Raw genomic sequence first — 24188 nt, 5'->3', positions numbered from 1 at the left:
CGGGATGGTTTTTGTCCTAGATTTGAAGCTTTCGTGGCTGCAAGGATCCATACTCTTTGGTTCTATTCGGTAAAGTCACGTAGGTAAAAATAAAATAACAAAAAAAATCACGACGTTTCGGCCACAATACAAGTGGCCTTCATCAGGTGAAGGGACCGGACTGTCCAGAGGACAGCGTTAGAGTGAAGACAGCCAAGCCCAGGTCGCGTCCTTTAAGCTTGTTGTCGAGGCATCTTTTGAGGAAGGTCAGCGTCTCGATGAGCTTTGACCTCTTGTCCCGTTGTCTGTTGAAAGCTCTAACAGATAGGTGAAAGCCCTCCCCGTAGAGGTTATCAATTCTAGATTTGAAGCTTTCGTGACTGCAAGGATCCATACTCTTTGGTTCGATTCGGTGTTGTGGCCGAAACGTCGTGATTTTTGTGTTATTTTATTTTTACCTACGTGACTTTACCGAATAAAACCAAAGTATGGTTTTAGTCCTCTGCTCCCAGCAGTCACTGTCCCGTGCCCATCAACCCGACAATTGATTTTGCAATGCGTTTTCACTATTATATTTTACAATAGCTCTCTCTCTCTCTCATTCTCTTTCGAGTCATGGCGCCTGCATCACACTTGTGTTCTCAAATAACTGGGCCATGAATGAGAAGCAGTGTCACGACGCTCGCGAGCAACCTCGCGATGAGATAATGCACAAGCCCCCCCCCCTCCCCGTAACAAACGATTTCTCCTCCCACCCCCCCACCCCTTCCCTTACAAAACGTTGAATGGAAATTACAAAACCATTTTTTGTTTCAACCTCATAATATAATGTGGAGAGGGGGACGACATGCGTTGAGAGAGAAGGAGAAGCAGCCCTTTAGAAACCAAACTCGCGTGACAACGGCCGCTTGAAGGTAAATATATTCACCCTCAGTCTGCATTTTGGAGTTTGAACAAAAGCAAAGCGCGTCTGGCTGTCGAACCCGGCGACCCGAGTTCGATTCCTGCTCACGGCCAAACACCAGGGATGATTTTTCGAACCGGTCCCTAGGTCGACTTAGCCTCAGATGAGTGCCTGATGCGGTGTGGAAACATCGCCGCTGGGGAGACAAAGGCGGTCGGGCGTGGTTCTGGCCACCCCCGCCCCCCCTCGTGTGTGCCGTGCCCGGCTTTCATGGGTGCTCGCTAACAGCACTTGCCCCAAAAGTCTGTGAAGGCTACACGGGGAATCTTTGTCTTACGTGTTGTCTTCGGGAACCTTTTCTACACACGGCCGGTCATCGTCCCACTTCTTGGACAAACATGCGCAATTTTTTTTATTGTGTCTCGGCTTCACTCAACAACAACAAACAACAATAAGCAAGCCAATTTCTGGCAGCCGTGACGTGCCGCCGCGCAGAATGCAACGGTGAGGCCCGGGGGCCCTTAACGCACAGCGGAGCCTTATCTCCCTGGCAGCCCGAGCAGACGGCTCAGGCGATTGGGCCCCTCCATCCCCGAAAGCCGCCGAGGTTGGAGTGACCCACGCATCGTCTCCTGGACGCGGTCCCACGCCGAGCACCCTCGCTTTTTGAGCGAGCACACGAGAGGGAGGAGGAGGCGGAGAGAACGCAGACAGAGAAAATGAGACTAATTTTTCTTCTGTCTTGGTTAAGGGGTGTTATTTTTTTCTATCACTTCCACCCCTCCCCCACAGCCGCCACCTCTTCCAATTTTATTACATTTTTCCTTTTAACGAAAATGTTTCCAGAATGATTTGGTACACCCCCCTCCCTCTTTTTGTTTGCCCAGTAACAGGCTGCCTTTGCTCGCGCGTGCAAGGAAGAGAGAGAGAGAGAGAGCGGTCATTATCTTTTTGCTGTTTTTTCCTGGATTTTTCTGTTTGCGTATAGTCACTTAAAGATGTTTTCTTGTTCATGTTTTTGTTTTGTTCTTTGTTGCCGATGCGAATGGCTCACAGGGATATACCAAATAAATGAAACTGAAAACTGAAATTCTCTGGGCCGACTCGTGCCTCCGCTGCTCAGGAGCCCAGCGGAGGCTACAGCGAGGAGGTTTTTGGGACCGTGTCTGTAACAGGGGGAGGGTTGCCGGGGTCGTGGGATGCGAGGTGGCGTGGTGCCATTGGGTTTGAGATAAGGAAGATGTTCCTCCCGTGGGTTGGAGTGATGATACTGGGGGGGGGGGGGGGGGGGGGGGGAGTGAGGGGGGTAGTGAAAATCGGGCCCTCGATAAGAATGTCAGGTCACATGAGGAGTGAGATTTGGAAATGGGGTGGGGTGGAGGGGTTTGTCAGTTTCAGAGTCAGGAGCCAGGTTTTCGGTTTGGCTTGGTGATCAGAGGAGAAGGTGATCTGGGGATTGAACAGCAGAGGACCTTAGGGGTAAAATTTTATCGTATATATAATTAAGCAAAGTGTGGAGCAGATAATTTGTGAACGAAACAAAAAAAGGAGTTGCCATTCGTCTCATTTACTGATAAACACGCATACAAATAATGCCAAACACTCAATCAGAATCTTGATTTACACTGGGGGAATCCGATGACCTATGAAGCATATTTTTTCACAGATGTCCATAAGGGGCGGATCAGCGAGTTACAACCACAAACAAAACAAATACACGATAGGAGTGCACAACAGAGACAATGTAAGCGAGTCACTATGGATAAATATAATTAATGGAATTGGCCAAAAACCTCAATGTAGGATGTTTGAAAATGAAAGCGGAGGGGGGGGGGCTATAAAAAGCAACGTCGCCAAGTCCACTCAGCCTTTTTTTGTTGATGCACAGCGGTGGGTGCACGAGACTCGGTCTTGAGATTTCACAATCGCAAAGTGACACCAAGGGACCTGCAATCGCAAACGTCCGGAAGGGATCGGTGGTGAGGGCGGGCACCGTCTTTGGCGCTGATGCACGGAGACGACCCCCCACGCCCCCACCTGCTGAACGCCCCCCCCTGTCCCCCCATCCCAAGTGTTTGGCTTCATGCGAGAGGAAACCAGAATAGCCAGAGAAACACCGCACATGCGAGGGGGGGGGGGGGAAACACCTGATGGTGTATTTTTCTGTTCTGCCATTTACTTGGCCACACAACAGCCCGAAACCGACAACAACAAACAACAACAACTTGGTATTCTGGAGCAGTCTCCCGACCAAGTGTTACCCCAGGCTCAATCGCTGCTTAGCTTCTCCCATCAAGACAATCGTACGCGCGACGTAAAGTTTGACACCGGCTTCACCGCCGACACGGCAAGACGCGCGCATCTCCCCCCCGACCGACCCCCACCCACCACCTCCCTATCCCCCCACCCACCCCCCACCACCTCCCTATCCCCCCACCACCGCACGCGTCGATGGAACTCAAAACGCCGCGCCGGCCGTGCTGGCGTCTCCCGCCCACGGGGTCCCACGTGTCGCCCACGCCACGCGTCTGGTCTCGCGGAGGGTCGCCACCGCACGCGGTGATGTCCTCACCACCCACGTGAGACCCACGCCGGCCCCTGGCCACGGCCATCTGCCGCCACTCGCCCGCCCGTCCGCTCGTTCGTCCGCCCGCTCGTGCTTTAATCATGCGCGCTCGACGCGCTGCTCTGCAAAAATGTTATTGAAAAAATTCAATTTTCAGTTTCATGCCAATCGAGGCCATCAACTGATTACACTTTAAGAACCCGGGTTTCTCCCTCCACGTTTAGAATCAACATGCGCTTAACAGTATTTGACTGCTATAAAATGTCCACGTGAAAGGCCACTTCGTTGAGCTGTAATTTGTGTTGGCCAGGTCGCTTCTGAAAAAGAGCTATGTAGCTCAGCGGGCCTTACCTGGTAAAATAAAAAAGTGTGTTTACAGTTTTTAATCATGGGGTGGCTGAAAACCTGGATTCAAAACTGGGATCCTAATGGTGCGAGCTCAGCGGTCTGTACATGTATGCATTTTGAACTTCCTTCGCACCGTACGTGGCCAACCGTGCTCATCGGAGGTGTAACGTGGCATCGAAGCGTCGTGCCCAGGAGCTGGGTGGATTATTTTTTCACCGCAGGACCGCGAGAGGCGAATGGAGGCGCGGGGAGGACTTCATCCAGCAGTGGACAGCTCCCAGCTGCATCAGTTAATCGTCGTTGTTTGTTGTTGTCTGGACACAACCCGGCCAAGGGAATGAAATGTACGAATGCGGTCTTCGTGGTGGCATGTCTCTGATGTGGGCTTCAGGAATACGAACAAAGGAGGCTGGCCCGGTCGACTCGGGATTGCAAGCCAGCAACCGTTGCGATTCCGAGTTCAAGTCTTGGGCCCAAAATTCCACTTGCAGATGCAGTTGTTTTTTTTTTGGGGGGGGGCCCTCTTTGTAAATACAAGACTCTTTTACCATCACCCATGCCCGATGATGAAGCTAAGCACTCCATTGTTATTCACCTTGGTTATTGCGATTATATGCGCTTAAATGTATTGTAGGTATTGCAACGCTGAATCAAAGTTACAAATAACAAAACTATGTCAATTTGGACACATACGTAGGTAGTAATACGCATAGCGACGCTCTGCCTTTGCGAACAATGACCTTCATTTACCAGTGAAGTCTCACTAAAATACTCTTTTTTCAGGAGCGTCCTGCATTAAGATGTTTGGCCAAAACCCATGAATGAGTGTTTGGCTTCGTGTGGGAAGACATCGGAACATTCACAGAAAACGCATGCATACGGGGGCATACAGACACGTGCATGTTGCTAGCAATGCTATGGCTGGCGAGGTTAAGCAATTCGGAAGTCTGGAAAAGGAAGATGATGTAGCGATGGGTGCTGTGTAGGTTGGAGGGTGGCAGGTTACCAAGAACCGGGATTGGAGTGGTACCCAGAGGCTGGCAACCAAGGGGACGACTTCAAAGCAGATGGTTGTGAAACGGTAAGAATGGTCCATCGGGGTGAGCCATTGATTGCAACATGTCGACGATGTGAAGCCACGTAGCGTGCCACCTGGCGTTGCAACAACTGCGACCGAGCAAATGTAAGGACGCAACAGGGCGAGGTGTGTCGCCATACCGTCTGCAACGATGACCCCCCTTGACCTTGGCCTTGAACAACAACGAAACGCTCACCGCTAGAGGCGACCATCTGAAGCAGCGGCGGTGGGTGAGCGGCAGAGCAAACGAATCCTTTTAGCCACGCGGCCGCCTCACGCCGGAGACAAACTCGCAGCCGTCAACGTCCAAGCGGGAAAACGACATTCTGCTTCCTCGTGCGAATTTGAACGATTCACCCAACTCACCCAACTCAACGACGACGGAGCAAACCCGCGGGCCCCCCCCCCAAACCTCCCCCTCCTCCCTCTTCTTCAGCAGCGACAAGTGGTGGGGGGACGGGGGGGGACGGGGGGAGACGGGGGGGACGGGGGGGCGGGGGGGACGGGGGGGGGACGGGGGGGTGACCCAACGGGGAACGGCACCAAGAGCTGACCCCCCTCCGCTCCCCCCGAGAGCTGACCCCCCCGCCCCCCACGAGTGCTGACCCCCCTCGCCCCCCACGAGAGCTGACCCCCCCACCCCCCACGACAGCTGACCCCCCTCCGCCCCCCACGAGAGCTGACCCCCCCTCACTCCCCCCCGCCCCCCCCCCCCGCCCCACTTCGGCGACACGGCGGCGAATCTGACTGGCGGGGCTTGCGAGTGTTATGGGGGGGGGGGGGAGGTGCAAGGCCGCTCCGGAGAGACGGGGCGAGCGATGGACGAGCGGAGGGAGGCTGACGGCTCATTTCAGCTCGGCGGCGGCGGCGGTGGCTCGCTCGGCTATCTCGTGACTATCTGTGGACACGGCGGGCGGGTACAGATACTTCCTACCCTGACCCCGTATCGACTTAAGGAATTAATCTTTATCCCCAGGTTAATTAAGCGGGTTAATCACGTATTAAATAATTAACTTTGCCTAGCATGCGTGCAGCTGATAGCCCAGACCCTTGTTAGTCGCCTCAGCAAGTTTCGCAGATGCCCCTCCCAAAAAGTGAAAAAAATATCGCTCCTCGACAATCGGGTTGGCTGTCAAGTGCCAAAACAAAGTCGTTCCGCGTTAACTTCAGAAAAAATATACGTCCCTGCGGCTTTGTGACTTAGATTCATCTAAACCTCCCTTACCTTGCCAAAAAAGACTGATTAAATGGCTCCAATGCTCTAATCAGTAGACCGGTCTTTTCAAGAACGATCTGCTAATTGTGTTCCCTTGATATTGGCCCGAGCAACAAAAAAACAAACTAAACCAGGCATTCAGGTATAAAGTCTGGGAGCACATTTATTCGAACTGCATTACAAACCTGGACTATTGCTGTGGCACGCACGTGCAAATTGCACGTGAATATGATATCAACATTACTGACAAACACATGATGATGATGATGATGATCGTCATGATCTTGAGTCGTAATATATCCACCGCTGGATGAAGACCTTCCAAAGCTGTCACCATCCCTCAAGGTCACCCAATTGAACAATTCATCCGGTTCCTGCACACGCGACGATCTCATCACTCCATCTCCCGGCCGGTCGGTCCTCTCTGGAGCATTCCCTCTGGACAACCGGCCGAGTTCATGCCGCCTTTATTGATACAGATACGTCCAACTTCTTTTTAAAAATGTAGATCAAAGGCTACAACATAAACACTCACTTTCGATTCGACAAATTGTCCCCTTCTCCAACACAATGTGGCCGATTCAATCTGTTCAGAGAAACTACACACGGATAGATGTACCACCGGCACTTCACGAGGACAGACGTACCAGCACTACATGCTTACGCATGGAGAGACCGTACCAGCATCACAGACTACACACAGACAGAAACACCAGCGCGACAGAGCAACTACACACAGACACGTGTTCCAGCGGTACAACAACACTCTCCCCTCCGCTCTCCGAGGAGAGAAGATTGCAAACAGCGGTTAACGAGGGGAGACTCGGGGCAGGCGAAGGGTTAATGACGGCTCGCCGAGGCTCAAGATACACGTGGAGTGTGGGGAGGAGGCGGGGGGGGGAGGGCTGCAGCGACGCGCCCGTCTCGGCCCGCGCTATATCTGGGGCTTGGCAGCAAATCTTTTGGGCCCCCCACAACCCCACCCCGGGTTGGCTTATCTTGTCACGGGTGGCACGGGTGTAATTTTCACGTTAATCTCGCGCGGCTCTCATCTAGCGCTGTAATGGAAGCTCGTAAGGAAAAGGGGCCGCTCCCGAACACTGATTAATTGGGCTGAGTGTGCAGGAATGTTGTTAGATATTAGCTACGTTTGTAATTGAGAGCTCACCAGGGGGTGGGTGTGTGGGGTAGTGGCTGTGGTGGCGGTGATGGAGGGGAGGTGGTGAATGAGAAAGCAGAGGGGGCGAGGGGGGGGGGTGGACCCCTTCCTATTGCTCCGTCTTCTCCTTTTTCTCTAGCCCCCCCCCACTTCCCCGTGGCTCCCCAGCATAATACCCCCCCCCACACCCCACCGTTCAGCCCTCCCAATGTCCCACTCGCAGCCAGACCCCCCCAAATCCTTTATCCTTTCTTGCACAATTCCCACCCCACCACACTCACCAACACCCCCCTCCACAGCCACAAACCCAATCATGCGGTCTATTAGCGGCAATACCGCACCAGTGCACCAGAATCTAGCAACGACGCGCGAGGTTCGTAGCGCGTGCGCACGCCACACACACACACACACGCCACACACACACACGCCACACACACACACGCCACACACACACACACACACGCCACGCACACACACACGCCACACACACACACACGCCACACACACGCCACACACACACACACGCCACACACACACGCCACACACGCCACACACACACGCCACACACACACGCCACACACACACACGCCACACACACACCCCACACACACACACGCCACACACACACACACGCCACACACACACGCACGCACGGGGGTATGCGATGTGGCTGTAAAGCACTGTGGCCTAAATGGCAATACGCGCAGCGCGACGCGACGCTTGGCAGGAATACCTCCTTGTAAACACGCTGCTCGCCGGTTAACTTAACGGGCTCACTTTGTAAGAGAGCTGTGCCGCTTTTAACTGTCGGTGTTCATGCGCGCGCACACGCACAACGCGCGGACAATAAAGCGTAACCAGCGGTAGCCTCCTGCGTCGAATTGGGACCTGTATCTAACGGAGCAGGACCCCCTCGGCATATCAACCTCTGCCAAGTTTGCCAGCGTTGGCTCAAGCAAGCCTGACTGCTCATGTGTGTGTGCATCGAACGTCTTTCGCACCGTACGTAGCTGACCGTGCTAATTGAGAGACGTTGAATGTCGAAAAGGGGGTCCAAGGGGGGTTTGCTTGCGTTGAGCCAATGCTGCTGACTGTTCGCACTCCCCAGAAAGGCCATGTGGCTGATGGGATGTGTAAAATAACGTATTTATTTTTACTTCCAGGGACAGATGTGAACAGGAGGGTTATTGCTCGCTTGTCTATTTTGTTGCAGTACCGTGATGCAGCTTTTTTTGTCCTCTTGTTTGACGATTGTGCCGCACCGCTCCGTGTTGTGAGTTTTCTGGTTTGCAGCGCATGAGGTTAGGGATGGCGTCAGACGTCAGGCGCTGGGAGAGAGACGGAACGACAACAACGCGATGCGCAACCCGAAATCACACACAAATAAACGACTAAACGATTTTTATTTTATTTTACCACGTAGGGCCCTACTGAGCTCTGTAGCTTTTTATCAGAAGCGACTTGGCCACAAATGACAGCTCAACGAAGTGGCTCATCGCGTGGCAATGTCCAGCAGCCAAATACCCCGAACGCGTGACGTTGATTCTAAATGTGGAGGGAAAAACCGGAGGACTCGGAGAAAAATCCACGCGACCACCGGAAAAAAAAATAAGACATGCAAACTCCAAATATACAGCATCCGTCAGAGTCGGGATCAAACCTACGACCTCCTGTGTACCAGGCGAGGTAGTTAGCATCTCTATCTGAGAATCAACGGCACCCAATGTTAAATTCAACTGCCGGGATTGCATGGGCAGCGGTGCTTGCGCGAGGAAAGAATGATGTTTGCTTGGCCAACCTCGAGCATAATGTGTTCACGTGGCGATCTGCTGCCACTAGAGGCCGCCCGCTATATTCACCAGCGTGGAGGGGGGGGGGGGGTGATTCTTGAATGGAATCGTGACAATTCACGGAATCATAATGTGGGGCGAGGAGGGGCATAATATTGTTACACACTTAATATTATTTTTACGAATAAAATTAACCCAAATTTCGCATCAGTGCGCACTATTTTATGTGACCAAGAGAGGAGATAACAAACCTATTAAGAAAATCACATCCAACAATATAACCCCCCCCCCCCCCCCAAACATTTCACAGTCTTCATAAATAAATTAAACGCCATCTCTTCTGCAAGGGGTGCTCAAAGATAGGCAGGCGTGTATTTACATTTCACATAAAATGCGGGGCATCAACCGAGTTAATGAATGGGAATAGATGCTTGTGTGCATCTTTAATGCTGCTTGCTTGTCTTATTTTAACCCTTTACAACGTATGTTGAAGGTTTATTATGCATTAATTGGATTTGTCCGTCCGTCCCTCCATCCGTCTGTAACGTGGCAGCACAACAACTCTGGGAAACGATGATCCGATACGAATTACACTTCAGTTTGAAGTTGTGTTGCCCTTACGGATGTCGTTTAAAAAAATAAAATGATCAAAGGCTTGCTCAGAAGTAGGAGACACACACCAGAGCAATAAACTTCTGGCAATTATTGCATTCGCGATTTGGCCCGACAGCTCCCCGCCGGCTTGCCGAACTGCGAATGAAACACACTTCCAAAAACAAGTGCACATTGGGGAGCGTTTCAGAATCCATGCGTACGCACGATTTTTCTCCGACTTGTTTATTACTTTCTTGGTGTCATCACGAGCATTGAGGCATTGGTGCTCATGTCCTGCTTACAGTGGTGTTCATTCCACATTCCTATGGCAGGGACGAGTATCTCCCTAGGGCAACCGTTGTTGACTTACTCTTTGGTTCTTTCGTTGCTGACTCCCCCACGAAGCGGTGCCTATTGTATCGGCCCCGTAAAGATTGAAGGCGCGAGTCAATCACCAACCTGGCTGGATCGCTTGCCATAAGATTATGGTTTACTGCAACTTTTTATCTGGGGACTAACTCCGTTCAAGATGAGCGTTTCACTCGGAAGCCTCGTGGGCAATGATAAGATAAAAAGTGAGATTAACTTCCCAGCAAATCACGTGATTTCATACCCACAACTTCGGTGTGCGAAAAACTGCTGCGTGAATGACTAAAACAACAATAGATCAACCCTCCACTGCCCCCCCCCCCCGCTATTCCACATGGGATTAGCAACAACATATTTACACATCTCACATCACTGGCCATTAAAAACGGGAGGGGGTGGGGGGGGGGGCAGCGGTGAGGTGCTCCGGGTGGCACAGAGCTGGCATCGCCGATATCGCGGATCCCAATCCAGGCAGCGGAATCCATACTCTTTGGTTCTTTCGGTAAAGTCACGTAGGTATAAAATAACATAAAGGTTTGTTATCTATCCCTTCATTTTTCCCTCCCCATATGAGCTGTCTTGTTCTCGCTCGAGGTCTCCACCTGGGTGGGGCAGAGAGCCCGAATGCACCACCCCCCTTCCGTCAGCTCTGGCGTCCCCGATCCCTGGGATTTGTTGCTCGGCAGAGTTGCCGCTCCCCCCTCGTCTGTTGTGATCGGTGCTTTGTACTGGGCTCGTGTAGATTCCCATTAATAATAAAAAGACCCGGTTCTCAAGCGTAGTGAGTTGATTATTATAATCTCAGCAGCTGTCGCCAAATGACTGTAAAAACAAAGATCCCACGTATAGCCTGAACAGACTGTAGGGGCAAGTGCTTTTAGTGAGCACCTATGAAGGCCGGCACGGCACACGAGGGGGTGGGTGGCCAGCACCACGCCCGGCCGCCTTTGTCTACATAGTGGCGATGAGTACCAAATACTCATTTGAGACTGAGTCGATCTAGAGGAGGCCCAGTGCCGGTTCAGATAATCGTCACTGGTGTTGGCCGTGAGCGCTAATCGAAATCGGGTCACCGGGTTCGTAACGCAGTGCGCTAAATGCTACACTACCGCTCGCCAAATGACTGCACACACACAAACAATATACAGCATTACTTTTGGTTCTACACTTAGATTGGATAAATTCCCTTCATTAAAGTTAAAACTTCCAGATTGACTGTCTATATGATGAACTTTACTTTGGAGTGGCAGTGCCGGTGGGTGAAGTGCTCCTCTCTTAGTTTATTGACCAGAGGTCACTTGAAGGGATTTCAGAGGCAGCTCTGTGAGTTTAACACGTGGGCTTTCACGACCAATATCATCCATAATACAGGTTTTTTTGGGTTGGATCACGTAAATATAAATGTGTCGTTAAAACCCGCCACCACCCGACACAGCCAATTAGTAAGGTTTGTCACGTAAACAGAACACGCCAATCCGTCACTAGTACAGCACACCAGTGTGTTGGAGAGCAAAGCCACAACATTTACAATCTGAGTACGACGTTTCACCAGTAATAACAACTAGCTTGATGAAGCTAGTTATAATTACTGGCGAAACTAGCTTGATGGTCAACGGGCAATCAGGAGGTCCGTACAAGATTTATTGAGAGTTCCGAAAAGACGAAACTGAGAATAAAGGAACGTTCACCAGCGCGCCGCCGAAAGGTCCAAAACTCGAGAGAGTTTGTGTGTCTTAAAGTGATACGAGGCGGCATGAACGCCGTCGTCGGGTGCAGACTCACAAGTCGGCCAAGCCCGGCAAATGTGAAGCGTTCGCGGCCAGAGTTACCGAGACGACGTTGAACGGCGTCGTCTCCAGCGGGGGCCGGCAGCCGCGTGAGCGTCGTCCTGTACCCTCGGGCTTGCCAGACTGCGGTGGTCAGCTTTGGCGAGGAGGGGACTAGGCGACACGTCGACTCGGCTGAATCCTGCCGAGTTTTGGAAAATTGGTTTTGATCAAAGTTCCCCCCGCTCGCGCGCGCGCGAGCGCGCGCGAGCGGGTTTTCCAAGTTTCAGCACCTCCGAAGGAGAGGCGATCCGCTTGCGAATTAAAATTAATAAACGCGAACCCGCTTCGGTCAGCTTAAATGCGTTTAATTGAAATGAATAATTAAGGAGATGTTTTTTTTTTTTTACCCGGCAATTATTGGCCCGTGCATCGCTTTGATTCTTTATTTTGCGTCAGCCGAGGACACGACATTTTTTTTTCTTTCGCTTCGCAACTTCCACGACGCATTAGCGCTTCGTGGGTTTCTAAAATCCCCCCGGTACGTTTTCAGGTCGTGCCGCACGTTGTTCGGCACGATGTTCCGACGTTTCGCTCCACCTGCTGGATGCTTCTTTGGGAAGTGCGATCCGTAGTGTAGTTCTTAGAAGAAGAAAACTTATAACACTGTGTGACATTCTTTTCGTTCCTGGGTAGTATTTCCTTAATCTAAGTTTTCTTGTTGCTGTTGTTGTTGTTTGACTTGCATCCCACTGGGATTTTTTTGCACACAGCGTTGGTGTACGGTGCTATTTCAGGAATATTTTGATGTTTTTTTTTTCCTGGATTTTCTGTTTGCACATGCACAAAGTCACTTTAAGATGTTTTCTTGTTCATGTTTTAGTTTTTTTGTTTGTTGCGGTTGCACCCGATTCAAGAGCCGAATGGCTCACAGGGCTATACCAAATAAATGAAACTATGAAACTAATTGCTTATGCCTAAAAAGTACAGAAAATGGCTATTAATTCCCCACAAACTTTGCTTTTGTGACCAGGACAGTGATATTTTGAAATGTACCTATTTTCCAGAACATTCCAGATAGATTCAGTGCTGAGTAAACTTGGAGTAACTTCTAGAACATTCTAGAACTTTTCAGTAATATAAATAGTAGTATAAATACAGGGGCCTTAAGCCCACTGGTTCAGTTTAGTTCCAGCTGCCTTTGTAAATACATATCTGCATTTTTCTGACACGGCATCAAGAGGCTGCAAGCATCCGGCAGACGCATTTTGCTCTGTCTGCAGCCAATTTATCAAGACAAGAGCGAAAAAAGTACTCTGTGGAAGCATCTGCTAAGATGTGTGAGGCCTACAAGGCATATTTCGGCATGCCTGTCGGGGACCAAGTCAAACCCTGGGCACCTTATTTCACCTGCAAGCAATGCAAAAAAAACTCTGGAAGGTAAGATGGACAATTGTTCCTCGGAATTTTATGTTATAAAATTTGTTACAACTTTTAATAAAAAAAATGTTTTACAATTTTGAAAGTTATTGCAAAAAATATATATAATAAATGAAAAATGTTGGGAGAATTTCTTGCACATTAGTTATGGGTGAAATTAATTGATTTTTTGTAGGATGGTACAGAGGGGAAAAGAGAGCCATGAAGTTCGCTATCCCAATAATTTGGGAGGAACTCACTGATCACTCAAGCAACTGCTACTTCTGCGTGGTGGACCCTTCCAAACGTCGGACTGGCAAGAATGCACCTGCTATCACGTATCTGGACCTTCCTTCATCCATCGCCCCGGTGCCACACTGCCATGAGCTCCCTGTACCCACTCCTCCAGAGAGAGAGCAGCCGTCTTTAGAAGAGAGCAGCAAGTCAGAGAGCGAGGAAGACGTTGTAGATCCAGATGACAATTTCAGAGGTGGAGCTGAGGAGAGAAACCCACACTACCCCAACCAAAAAGACCTCAACGACTTGATCAGAGATCTTGGTTTCACCAAATCCAATGCCGAGCTTTTGACGTCTAGGCTCAAGCAGTAGAACTTGTTGGATAAAAGTGTGCAAGTCGCAGATCAGAGGAAGCGTCACCAACCTTTTTGCAGCTTCTTCATCCGTCAAGATGGGCTCTGCTTCTGCCACAATGTGACCAGTCTGTTCAGAATCGCCTGTAACCATAATGAGTGTCGCCTCTTCATTGACAGCTCATCCAGGAGCCTCAAAGCCATGCTGCTGCATAATGGTAACAAGTACCCGTCTCTTCCCCTGGCTCACACGGTGCACCTCAAAGAGGATTACAACAGCATCAAGACCTTGCTGGACGCCTTGAAGTATTATGAGTACGGTTGGAAGGTCATCAGAGACTTAAAAATGGTGGCATTCCTGATGGGTCTCCAAGGCGGTTTTACCAAGTTTCCCTGCTATCTTTGAATTTGGGACAGCAGGGACACCAAGGCGCACTACCACAGGTGGGACTGGCCACAGCGGACTGAGTTCTCTGTGGGGAGCCACTGGTGGACCCCCAGAAGGTGCTGATGCCACCACTGCACGTAAAATTGGGCCTTATGAAACAATTTCTCAGAGCTGTAGATAAGGAGTCGGCAGCCTTCAAGTACCTTCAAGACTTTTTCCCAAAGCTGTCTGAGGCAAAGGTCAAAGTCGGTGTCTTCGTCAGACCACAGATATAGAAGATCTTGGAGTGCAATACATTCCCCAAGAAGCTCATTAGTAAGGAGAAAACGGCTTGGAACAACTTTGTCGCAGTGGTTCGTGGCTTCCTGGGCAATCACAAGGTCGAAAACTACGTGGAGCTGGTTGAGACTGGTTAAGAACTACGGCACAATGGGTTGTAAGATGTCCCTCAAAGTCCATATCCTTGATGCTCATCTTTATAAATTCAAGGAAAACATGGGAGCAAGGCGAGTGCTTCCACCAGGATATATTGGACTTTGAACGCCGCTACCAAGGACAATATAACGAGAACATGATGGGAGACGACATTTGGGGGCTGATTCGTGAAAGTGATTACAGTATAATCGTAAATCTCGAAAAACTACTCACTTATAAATCTTTTGTAGGCATTTTAGTATTACTTCAGTATAAATACATGGCAATTTTGATTCATATGTTGTTTTTTCTGACTTATGTGAGACAAATTCGCCAGTTTTCTCATTAAAAATAGGTACATTTCAAAATATCACTGTCCTGGTCACAAAAGCAAAGTTTGTGGGGAATAATAGCCATTTTCTATACTTTTTAGGCATACGCAAATTACAAAATAACACTTACTACCCAGGAACAAAAATTGTGTTACGTAGTGTTATAGGAATGCAAATTATAAATGCACACAATATCTCTCGGACAAAAGTGACCGCAACTCTTGGGTCGCGGTGCCAAGGAGCAGTGTTGCTTGAAAGCCAGGTGAAATAGGCGGGGCCTTTAAGAAAGACGTGGACCTTTAAGAAAGAGGTGGGGCAATTTAAGAAAGACGTGGACCTTTAAGAGACAGGGCCTTTAAGAAAGAGGTGGGGCCTTTAATAGAGAGGTGGGCCCTTAAGAGGTGGACCTTTAAAAGGTGGGCCTTTAAGAAAGAGGTGGAGTATTTAAGAAATGGGTGGAGCCTTTAAGAGGTGAGGACCTTTAAATAGGATGTGAACCTTTAAGAGGTGGACCTTTAAAAGGTGGGCCTTTAAGAAAGAAGTGAGGCCTTTAAGAAAGAGGTTGGCCTTTAAACGTCTCTCCAAAGTCAGTGTAGGTCGATGTGCAGCGCGATGGCGTTCCAGACAGCTGCACGGAGAGACGATGCCTCGCAGTGACCATGGTCTCCTGCTCCTCGATGTACAGAGGACGACGAGGAGGATGAGAAGGACGAGGAGGTTGTGAGTCGCTCTGCCTCTGTAGGAGAGTTCCACCGTGAGCTGTGCAGGGTGACAGCGGCGCAGAGAGATACGGTGGACGACACTAAATTTCGGCCTCCACGCACGTGGCTGCTCCAAGCCTATTTTGAAAGCAGTCAAAACTACGGTGCAAGTTCCCACCCAGGAGCCTGCTCGTAGTCGACTGGCAGATCGTCTGGCCAGCGTGTAGGCTATGTACACTCTTGAGGGGCTCTCTGGAGCTCCCTCGAGTGTAGGCCCTGATTAAACAAAACCCAAAGTGAGGCCGCTAAGATGCCGGCACAGGAGACGAGTGAACAGCTCAAATGACGGTTCATGGCCCATTGACGATACCTGCTGGGCCCTAAAAATGCTCATAGCACTCCCGGGGAGTGTGATTCGAGGAGGTTAAAAACCCACACTCCCCTGGTGGAAAATTACTCTTCAAAAAAAATCTAGTAATGGCAGAATAATTTTTCGAGGAGCACATTCGCTCAAAAAAAATGTTCACACAGCCAGCGGTTTGCCAATAGGAAGCCCCCTTCAATTGGCTGCTTGCATCGTAGGGGTTAAGGACATGCGAATGAAGCCCCCAGTTGTGTTTAATTTCCCCGCAAGAAGTGACAGATAAAAAAAAAATCTATTTGGAAATTTGCATTTGAGAGTCGAAAATAAACACGTTTACGCGGCAGTGTGCCGGGATCACTGACCCGGTTCCAACCTTTCAAATATTGGCTCACAGCGGTTGGGACGGTTCGCACCCCCCGCGGCAAATCTGGCATTTCGTTAATATATCAGCGGCGATATCGCGCTCAAATGTAAACACATAAAGAGCTAAACGACCATTAAATTCCCGCATTCATTTGCGGCGGGCGCGGCGATTTCCTCCCGTTCCGCGAGGAGCACGGGCGGGAAGCTAATCGTGGCGAGCGGCGATTATGATGAGCTCGAGTAATTAAATTCAGTTTCCGATGGGACGCGCGCGCGCGGACGCACGCAAGGCCCCGCTGGCCGGTAATGGCCTCGCTGTCGCTTGGGGGCGGCCGGCGGTGGTGGCCGTGGCGCGTGGGGGAGGCGATGGTGTTGGGGAGAGGGAGGGGCAGCCGTGAATGCGGCGGTGCGTCCATCGCGCCATTAAGGCCTCAATAAACTGGATCGGTCTCAGCGAGGGGTGCGCGCGTGGGAGTTATCCCCCGCCATTTCATACAGTCAGTAAAAAAAAAAACGGAATCTAAGTGAATGTAAGTGATTCTTGCGGGCATTAAATACCCGTTATTATGCGATTTGCCCAATAAAGCTTTATTGGGACAGCGGACGACCTTAGCTTTTAAAATGACGGATGCGTCGGGGTGCGCGGGTCTCTGTCCTCGATGATCTTCCCCGTGCGTGCTTTTGTCAGTGTTGTTGCTAAGTTATGCAAATGATTTGAGCGAATGTGTGGCATTAAAATGCACGCACAGGTATCACCTGCGCGTGTGGGGGGTGTTTGTTTTTATTTTTCACGCAGCGTTCCGCAAATGGCCAAATGACCCGATCTGGTCAGCTCTCGGAAGCTTAAGTGGCTAGGCTAGGCAAGCTCTTGAATGTGCGTACACCGGTGCACAACGCAGGCTGCCGTAGACGGCGAGCGGGCCTGCCGTTGCAGGCTGGAGGCGGCAGTGCAGCGAGTTTGTTGTTTGTTGTTGGACCGCACTGCGCTCCAATGCCTACGCTCCCCGCCTTCGCCAACACGCGCCGATCACCGGGGAGAAGTACGCTCAAATAACCTCCACCAGCTTCACGGCGTGTGTGCCGAGTGCCTCATCCAGCAGCGGATGGACGCAAGACGGCTCTGTACGTGTACATTCCTGCACCGTGCTAGGTGGCTGCGGTGGCGAGATGTTAACTACCTCGCCTGGTGCACAGGAGATTGTGGGATCGATCCCGACCCTGACGCCTGCTGTATATTTGGAGTTTGCGTGTCTCTCTCTCCCCGTGGTCACGTGGATTTGTGTTCGGGTCCTCCGGTTTTTCCCTCCTCATTTAGAATCGACGTGCACTGAAGAGCATTTGTTCACTATAAATTTCCACTTGATAAGCCACTTCGTTGAGCTATTGCATGCGATGGTCAGGTCTGCTTCTGATTAAAAAAAAAGCTACACAGAGCTCAGCGGGGCCTCACCTGGTAAAAGAAAATATTGTTGAGTAGTGGCATCATTTTTTTTCTCCCCCCAGCGCAGCCGCACGCACACTTGCTCCCAGTCTGCAGTCCGAGGTTCGTCTCGTGCTGGGGGGGGGGGGCAGGGAACTGACAAACCGTATGGGGCTAGGCGCTGGCACGTCTGCGCCACGGCATTTTAGAGCCTCACTGTTAAAGTTTTAGCGGCGCTTGGGGGCACTGGGAAAATGGGGCGGGGAGGGGGTAAGGTTACGGGAACAATGCTAACCGCGCGAACCGGCTATACAGTGTCAGCGCTAGACACAGCGCAAGCGCTATTGCGGAGGAGCCAGTGACGGCGATATAGGACGCGAGGTGGCAAGCCCTTCGGAGAGTGTGCGCTAAACAAAGCGGGCTGGTGGCTGCCGCTAACTGTACATCCGCGACTTATAAGTCCGGGATTTGAGGGCGTACGTTTGGTTGTTCGCTGGGTGAACACTCTCCAAGGTGCATTTGTTGTCCCCGTAAGTGCATTAACCCCTGGGACAGACCAAATATATGCACGTTAGAATGTGTATATATCTGGTTTATCGCGGGCTTAAAACGTGGAGGGGCTCATCTAATTGGTGAATTGGACGCGAAAAGCATTGCCGCACGTCCACGATTGAAGTCTAGCTTACGAGCGTCTCCTTTCTAATTTAATTTCTCGGATTTTTAACGCCGTAATCACTCTTGGTTTCAAATTTTTTTTTTTACCTTTTATTTGTATGCTTCAAAGTCGTTTGTTTCAGCCAAAGTGATTATGAAGGCACGCACACTTTACGAAACATTTTTTTCCCCCATATTTTCCCCGCCGCCTTTCAGCTGTCACTTCTTTTTTTTTAGGGGTAGCGCGTTTCTACAACGCGCGCAGCCAATTTAGCCGAAGTTATTCCGGAAGAACCACAACACCTAAATTAATATTTAAGAGCCCTGTTGGGAAGCCACAAACCAATCATCGAGTCCCTGACCATTTAAAAACAAACTTAGAAATTTCATCTCGAGGCGTTATATATTTTTTTCCTCCTCTCTCTCTCTCTCTCACTCGCAGTGGAATTACTCATCATTGTGCCATAACGCGCCAGCATCAATTTGGCTGCGTGCGCCGTGCGGGTCCCTTGACAAGCGCGAGCGGGCGGGCGCAAGCGCCGCTCTCATCCCGCCTCGTAAATTAGCCGGGGCGGCCGCAGTTTGTTATTTTATGTTTTTTTTTTTTGCTGCGAGCACGTTTATTGGCGGTCCCAGTCGTGCAATCGCGCTTTTAGTACGACAAAACGGCATACTTCGCCGGGAAACATTAAACCACCCCGCTCCTACCCCCCCCCCCCTTCCCCCCGGCTCTCTGGGCCATTCGTCAAGCGAGCCCCTTCTCACCGCCACTGCCGCCGCAGCCGCCACTGCCGCCGCTTGCAACTACCACAGAAAAACCTGCCTGCAGGTTAGGGCCGGGGCATTTCAATCAACTGCGGTTTGTTTCCAAGATGCGGTCTAAGGGGGCCTCGAGTCGCCCCCCCCCGCAAACTCACCCATTCCCAGGCCCGCCACCCCCTCGGCAGTGAGATTGGCTGGTGGGGGCCTCCAGCCGCCACGGTTCATACATTTCTAAAATATTTTGGTACGTACGCACGCGCGTGCACGCGCACGCACACACACACTCTCTCTCGCCCGCTCTCTCTTGCTCAACGTATGCGTGGCTTATGCGTGCAGTACAAACAACACCGCGGGTGAGATTTACGCCTTACCGAAAATCAGCCGGGATGCAGCGCCTTGGCGGTTTGCGCCGGCATCGGTGGCGATGGAGATGCGTCGGCGGGATTGTGCCAGGATTCTGATGGAAAGGGGACATTGGCCGCCAACACGTGAATTATTTTTTTGTGTTTGAAGCTTCTCATGCATGTGGATCATTGCCCAAATGAGTAACACATACCCTCAGAGGAGCACGTTTTCTGAAGGGCTAGTGGAGCTGACATTTTGCACAAATATCGGCGATGCTACGCTGACCAAAAACGTTCAAATCTTGGCGCCCAAACATTCCGGCGCGGAGTTCAATTGGTTTTCCTCTACACTGCTTTAGGTCTTGCACTGAACTATTAGTACAAAAATACGATCCCAATCATCAATGAACTAAGCAAGTCACCTCCCATGAAGTTAGACACTGGAGCAGATCAAAATCTGGCAAGGCCCACTGCAAGTTGTGAGTGTGAACGTACCACACTGCACGCGCATATGCACATCAATGCATAGCAATTTTGTTTTGCTGGCTGTAACTGTTTATTCCAACAACAATAAAAAACGACGGGCGAGTAAGATTCACGTCGGTATACACCTGTCCGTGCATAGGTCAACAAGCTCAGAGGGCCTCCCCCCTTGCACTAATGGCCACAGTCTTTGACAACGGTGGTGGTGGTGTGTGGCACAGTTCTCCACTTGGTCCTCATCCCCAGTGTTTACCCCCCCCCCCCTCTCGCACCATCACCACCACCACCATCATCATTACCACCACTATCATTACCATCATCATCATTATCATCACCATCATCACCACCGCCATCATTACCACCATCATCACCACCACCCTCACCATCATCACCACCATCATCACCAACACCACCACCGTCATCACCACCACCATCCCCGCCATCATCACCACCATTGTCATCAACATTACCATCACTACCATCACCACCACCACCATCATCACCGCCACCACCACCACCACCATCATCATGGCTACCATCACCACCACCACTGTCGTCACGAGCGCTAATTCGCGCGTCTCGTCTCGTCTCGTACGCCGGTCGTGCGCTCGCGGACGCGTGGCACGCTCCCGCGAGCGCACGCTGCAAACAGTCGCATCTCCGACGGGCGCCGCCCACGTCAACTCTGCACGCTGGAGGCCGTGCAGTGCTCGGCAGCTGAGTGAGTGAGCGAGCGAGCGCCAAATTCGAGGAGTGCACCGCTTCGCTAAATCACGGGAAACGTAACTAATTTCACCCGCGGTCGGGGCCGTGCCGTGCCGGCGGCCGGCGGCCGGAGATGTTCGAGGTGGCCGCGATCGTTTTCGCAGCCGCTCGTAACGCACCTGCGGCTCCGTCGTGTTGGGCCGCACCGTTCAGTTTCTCTTCGCCCCAGAAGCTTTCGCCGTGCACTGCTTGTGGCAAGCGTCTTCACGAGTCGAGTGAAGATCCTGTCAACCTACCGCCGATCGAGGACCTCCCCACACCGTGCAGGTCGTGGGGGCGGGCTCTGGAACATACTTCACCACGCTGGCCAGCGTGAGTTGATGAAGGCGGGGAGCGTAGAGGTAAAGTACAACACTCGAGTGCGCTGCACTTCCCTCTGCTGCCCGTAACGTAATCCCCGCGAGCTATCACAACCGGCGGTGCATGGTGGCATCGCGCAAGATTTCACCGCGGCGGGCATCTTCAGCTCGTGACAACGCCGGCAGTGGTGGTTCGCAGTCGTGACATTATCAGCGTGTGGCCTAACCCAGAGGACCGCACGTGGACATTAAGGACGGTTTGGATTTACCTCCGTAGCAGTGTCTCGCTCAAGCAAAGTGAGATAGGGGAAGTTGCCAGCGTACGAGATGCCGGGCTACGAGAGGAAAGGCCTTGTACGTACGTACGTACGTTGAACTTCTTTCGCACCCTACGTAGCGAACCGTGCTCATCGGAGGTGCGGAAAGCGGATGGGGGACCCGATTCCGTTGATTCCATCAGGGACCCTCGTCGCCAACCGCGTAGCCGGTCGGCAACCGCCGCCGCCAGGGTGCGCGATGACGCCCGGATGCGTGAACCGCCCCAACCTGCCCAATTAGCTCGGCGTGTAAAAAAATAAATATATATTGGTGAGCCCGCCGTTGTGCGTCGCTAAGGGGCCCACGCCACCTCGCGTCACGCAGGCACGGGGTTTTTATGGCAAGCTGAGCACCCGCCGTGGGGGTCATGGGTTAACCCCGGGTGCTGCACGCAGCCAGCTTCCGATGATGATGATGATTTACACAGCTCCCCATCCACCCCACCGTCAGATGAGGGCGTGCGTTCAATTTCCTTTCATCTTTTTTTCGCCGAGTAAAGATTTTTTAAATTTCTCGCGAGCCGTTTTCGCGCCCCGCAACCCCCGAGCAGACGGTCGAAAGGGGCTGCTGGTCTCCTGCGTACGTACCGAAGCTGAAAGGGTGCAAAAGAAGCGTGGCCGAAGGCACTACCACTAGAGTACAGGGTACACCTGTACATCAACAATCTCATACAACTGAATCCTATATTCGTATACTGAGAGACAGGGAGGGGAATGTGCGGATTAGAGAGCATACGTACGTGTGGCTTCTATGTAACAGCGATGATGACCATTGGATTGGCGCATACCTATCCATTGCTACCTCGCTCTCACAATACCTTCACAGGGCTCGGTCACGGTTGGTAAGCACGCGATACGTTGAACTCCCAGCGATTCGAAGCGTCGTCTCTGTTCAAGTAAAAATAATTATCGTCTCATTATTTTTTGCTGTACCATTAACATTGCTTCTTCTTTTCTTCTGTCTCCCTTACGGGGTTAGCTCTGCCACGTGAGCACAAATGGAACATCGGAGCACCGTTTGCCGACAGCTTGCACGCCGCTAACTGACTCGAGCTCCCTAAAGAAGCTCCCCACACGCGGACTGAAACGTCGGACAAGGTGCCGAACAACGCGCGTTACAGCCCGGAAACCCGTGGGGGGGGGGGGGGGGGGGCGGAGGTCATCATTTGCACGGATCGTGACGAATCTATTTCCAACGCGCACAACCCAACCGACTATGAGCGTCAGAATCCACTGCAATCGACCAATCGACGCATCGTCACACGCGTGAACGTGCCTGGGTCTCTTCATGCGGAAGTCCATTTTTCGTTTGGAACCCATCGCGTATTTTCTTCCCACAGTGGCGCCACAGTGCAGTGACCTGGCTGCCATCCCTCTGGCCTGCGCGTGCCCCCCACACTCACAACCGCCCCCCCACCTCCTCCCCCCCCCCCTCCCACAATGCCCGTTCTCGTCCCTCACTTCCCCTCCCCCCGGTAATCGCTGGGAATTTACTGCGCCGTGGACGCGCTCTGTCCAGCCCGCATTCCAAAACGAGAACTCCCAAGGCTGGGATTCATAACTCGGTGGAGAATTGCAAATGAAGGCTGCCGTTGAAAGTAAAAAAAAAAACACACAAAGGCCGAAAATATTAAATAAAACACAACAGCGTCGGCAAAGCGGTGGGGGGGGCGAGGGGAACGGTGTCTGTGGGTGGCCCTCCGTAGCCAGCGGGGCACCGGGCACCAACCACAGGCATCGCGTCGTAACAGCCCCCGTAACTGGATATCAAAACAGGATAGCTTTGTATAAATGAGCCTAATTTGCACCAGACTCGGTATCTGTTGTTGTAAATATACACACGAGCTCGCTCCACGCAGCGGCCGGACGGAAGTTCGGCGAAAACGCCCGCTGTGGCAGCGGCCGCAAAGTGTGCGATCTGGCTCCCTCGGGACACGGTGGGGGGGGGGGGCGGGTGGGAGCGGGGGGGGGGGCGCACCGCCGTGGGGGTCACCGAGGGCGATTGTGTGTGTTTTTATGAACAGATTCCTCACAAATTTGCTACCGTACATGGAATGCGCACACAGGGCTCGGTATCAATAACCCTGAAACATCATCGATTAATTTATCAAGCGCCGACAGCTCCAGCAGCCCCTTTTGACTGGATTTTAACTATCCTGCTCGGTATACAGGAGGTCGTGGGTTCGATCCCGACCCTGACGCCTGCTGTATATTTGGAGTTTTCATGTCTTTCTCCCCGTGGTCGCGTGGATTTTTCTCCGGGTCCTCCAGGTTCTTCCCTTCACATTTGGAATCAACGTCGCGCGTTTGGAGTATTTGGCTGCTATAAATGTGCGTGTGATGAGCCACTTCGTGGAGCTAACATTTGTGGCCAAGTCGCTTCTGAAAAAGAGCTACATCGCTCAGTGGGCATTACCTGGTAAAATAAAAAATAGTTTGACGAATGGTGCTGCAAGAAGCAGCTCCGTTGCCCCCGCGAGAAGTTCACTTCTATCGCGCCGTACATAGCCAACCGCGTTAATGGAAGGTGCGGTGGGGGGGGAGAAGGATAACAAACTAAACACAAAAAGCAGTCTAACACGTAGGCTTTCGCGACCAGTATCACCCATAACATAGCTTTTTGGGTTAGATCGCGTAAATAGGAGCTCTAAAGAAATGAGCTTGTCAATCTCGATGATTTAAAAGTGCACAGCTCCAGTGGCTTCCTAACATCGGGCGGAGGAGCGTTCCAGACGGCCGCAGAAGCGCACCCGGAGACTTGGCAGCACGCGGCGTCGGTCATAAACGCGCGGCGGGGAGCGCGA

General features: G+C 51.6%; 1 long non-coding RNA gene across 8 annotated transcripts in view; it reads right to left on the bottom strand.

Annotated features, from left to right (window-relative positions):
• Nucleotides 1-6236: 6236 nt before the first annotated feature.
• LOC116944231 (uncharacterized) overlaps nt 6237-24188 on the bottom strand; it is a 282843-nt gene continuing 264891 nt past the window's right edge. For 4 of the 8 annotated variants that reach the window (XR_012942320.1, XR_012942321.1, XR_012942319.1 and 1 more), the window contains 3 exons: nt 19548-19633; nt 17791-17895; nt 6237-8578 (listed from right to left, as the gene is read on the bottom strand). This is a non-coding gene — a long non-coding RNA (uncharacterized LOC116944231). Of the gene's footprint in view, nt 8579-11785; nt 15672-17790; nt 17917-19547; nt 19634-24188 lie in introns of all 8 variants that reach the window. The other 4 variants (XR_012942318.1, XR_012942322.1, XR_012942324.1 and 1 more) reach the window with 4 other exon arrangements.

The sequence above is a fragment of the Petromyzon marinus genome, chromosome 20 (genome assembly GCF_048934315.1).
Source record: "Petromyzon marinus isolate PM22_M1 ecotype Great Lakes invasive population chromosome 20, UKy_Petmar_22M1.pri1.0, whole genome shotgun sequence".
Lineage (NCBI taxonomy): Eukaryota > Metazoa > Chordata > Hyperoartia > Petromyzontiformes > Petromyzontidae > Petromyzon > Petromyzon marinus.
This window is presented reverse-complemented; position numbering and strand designations above follow the sequence as displayed.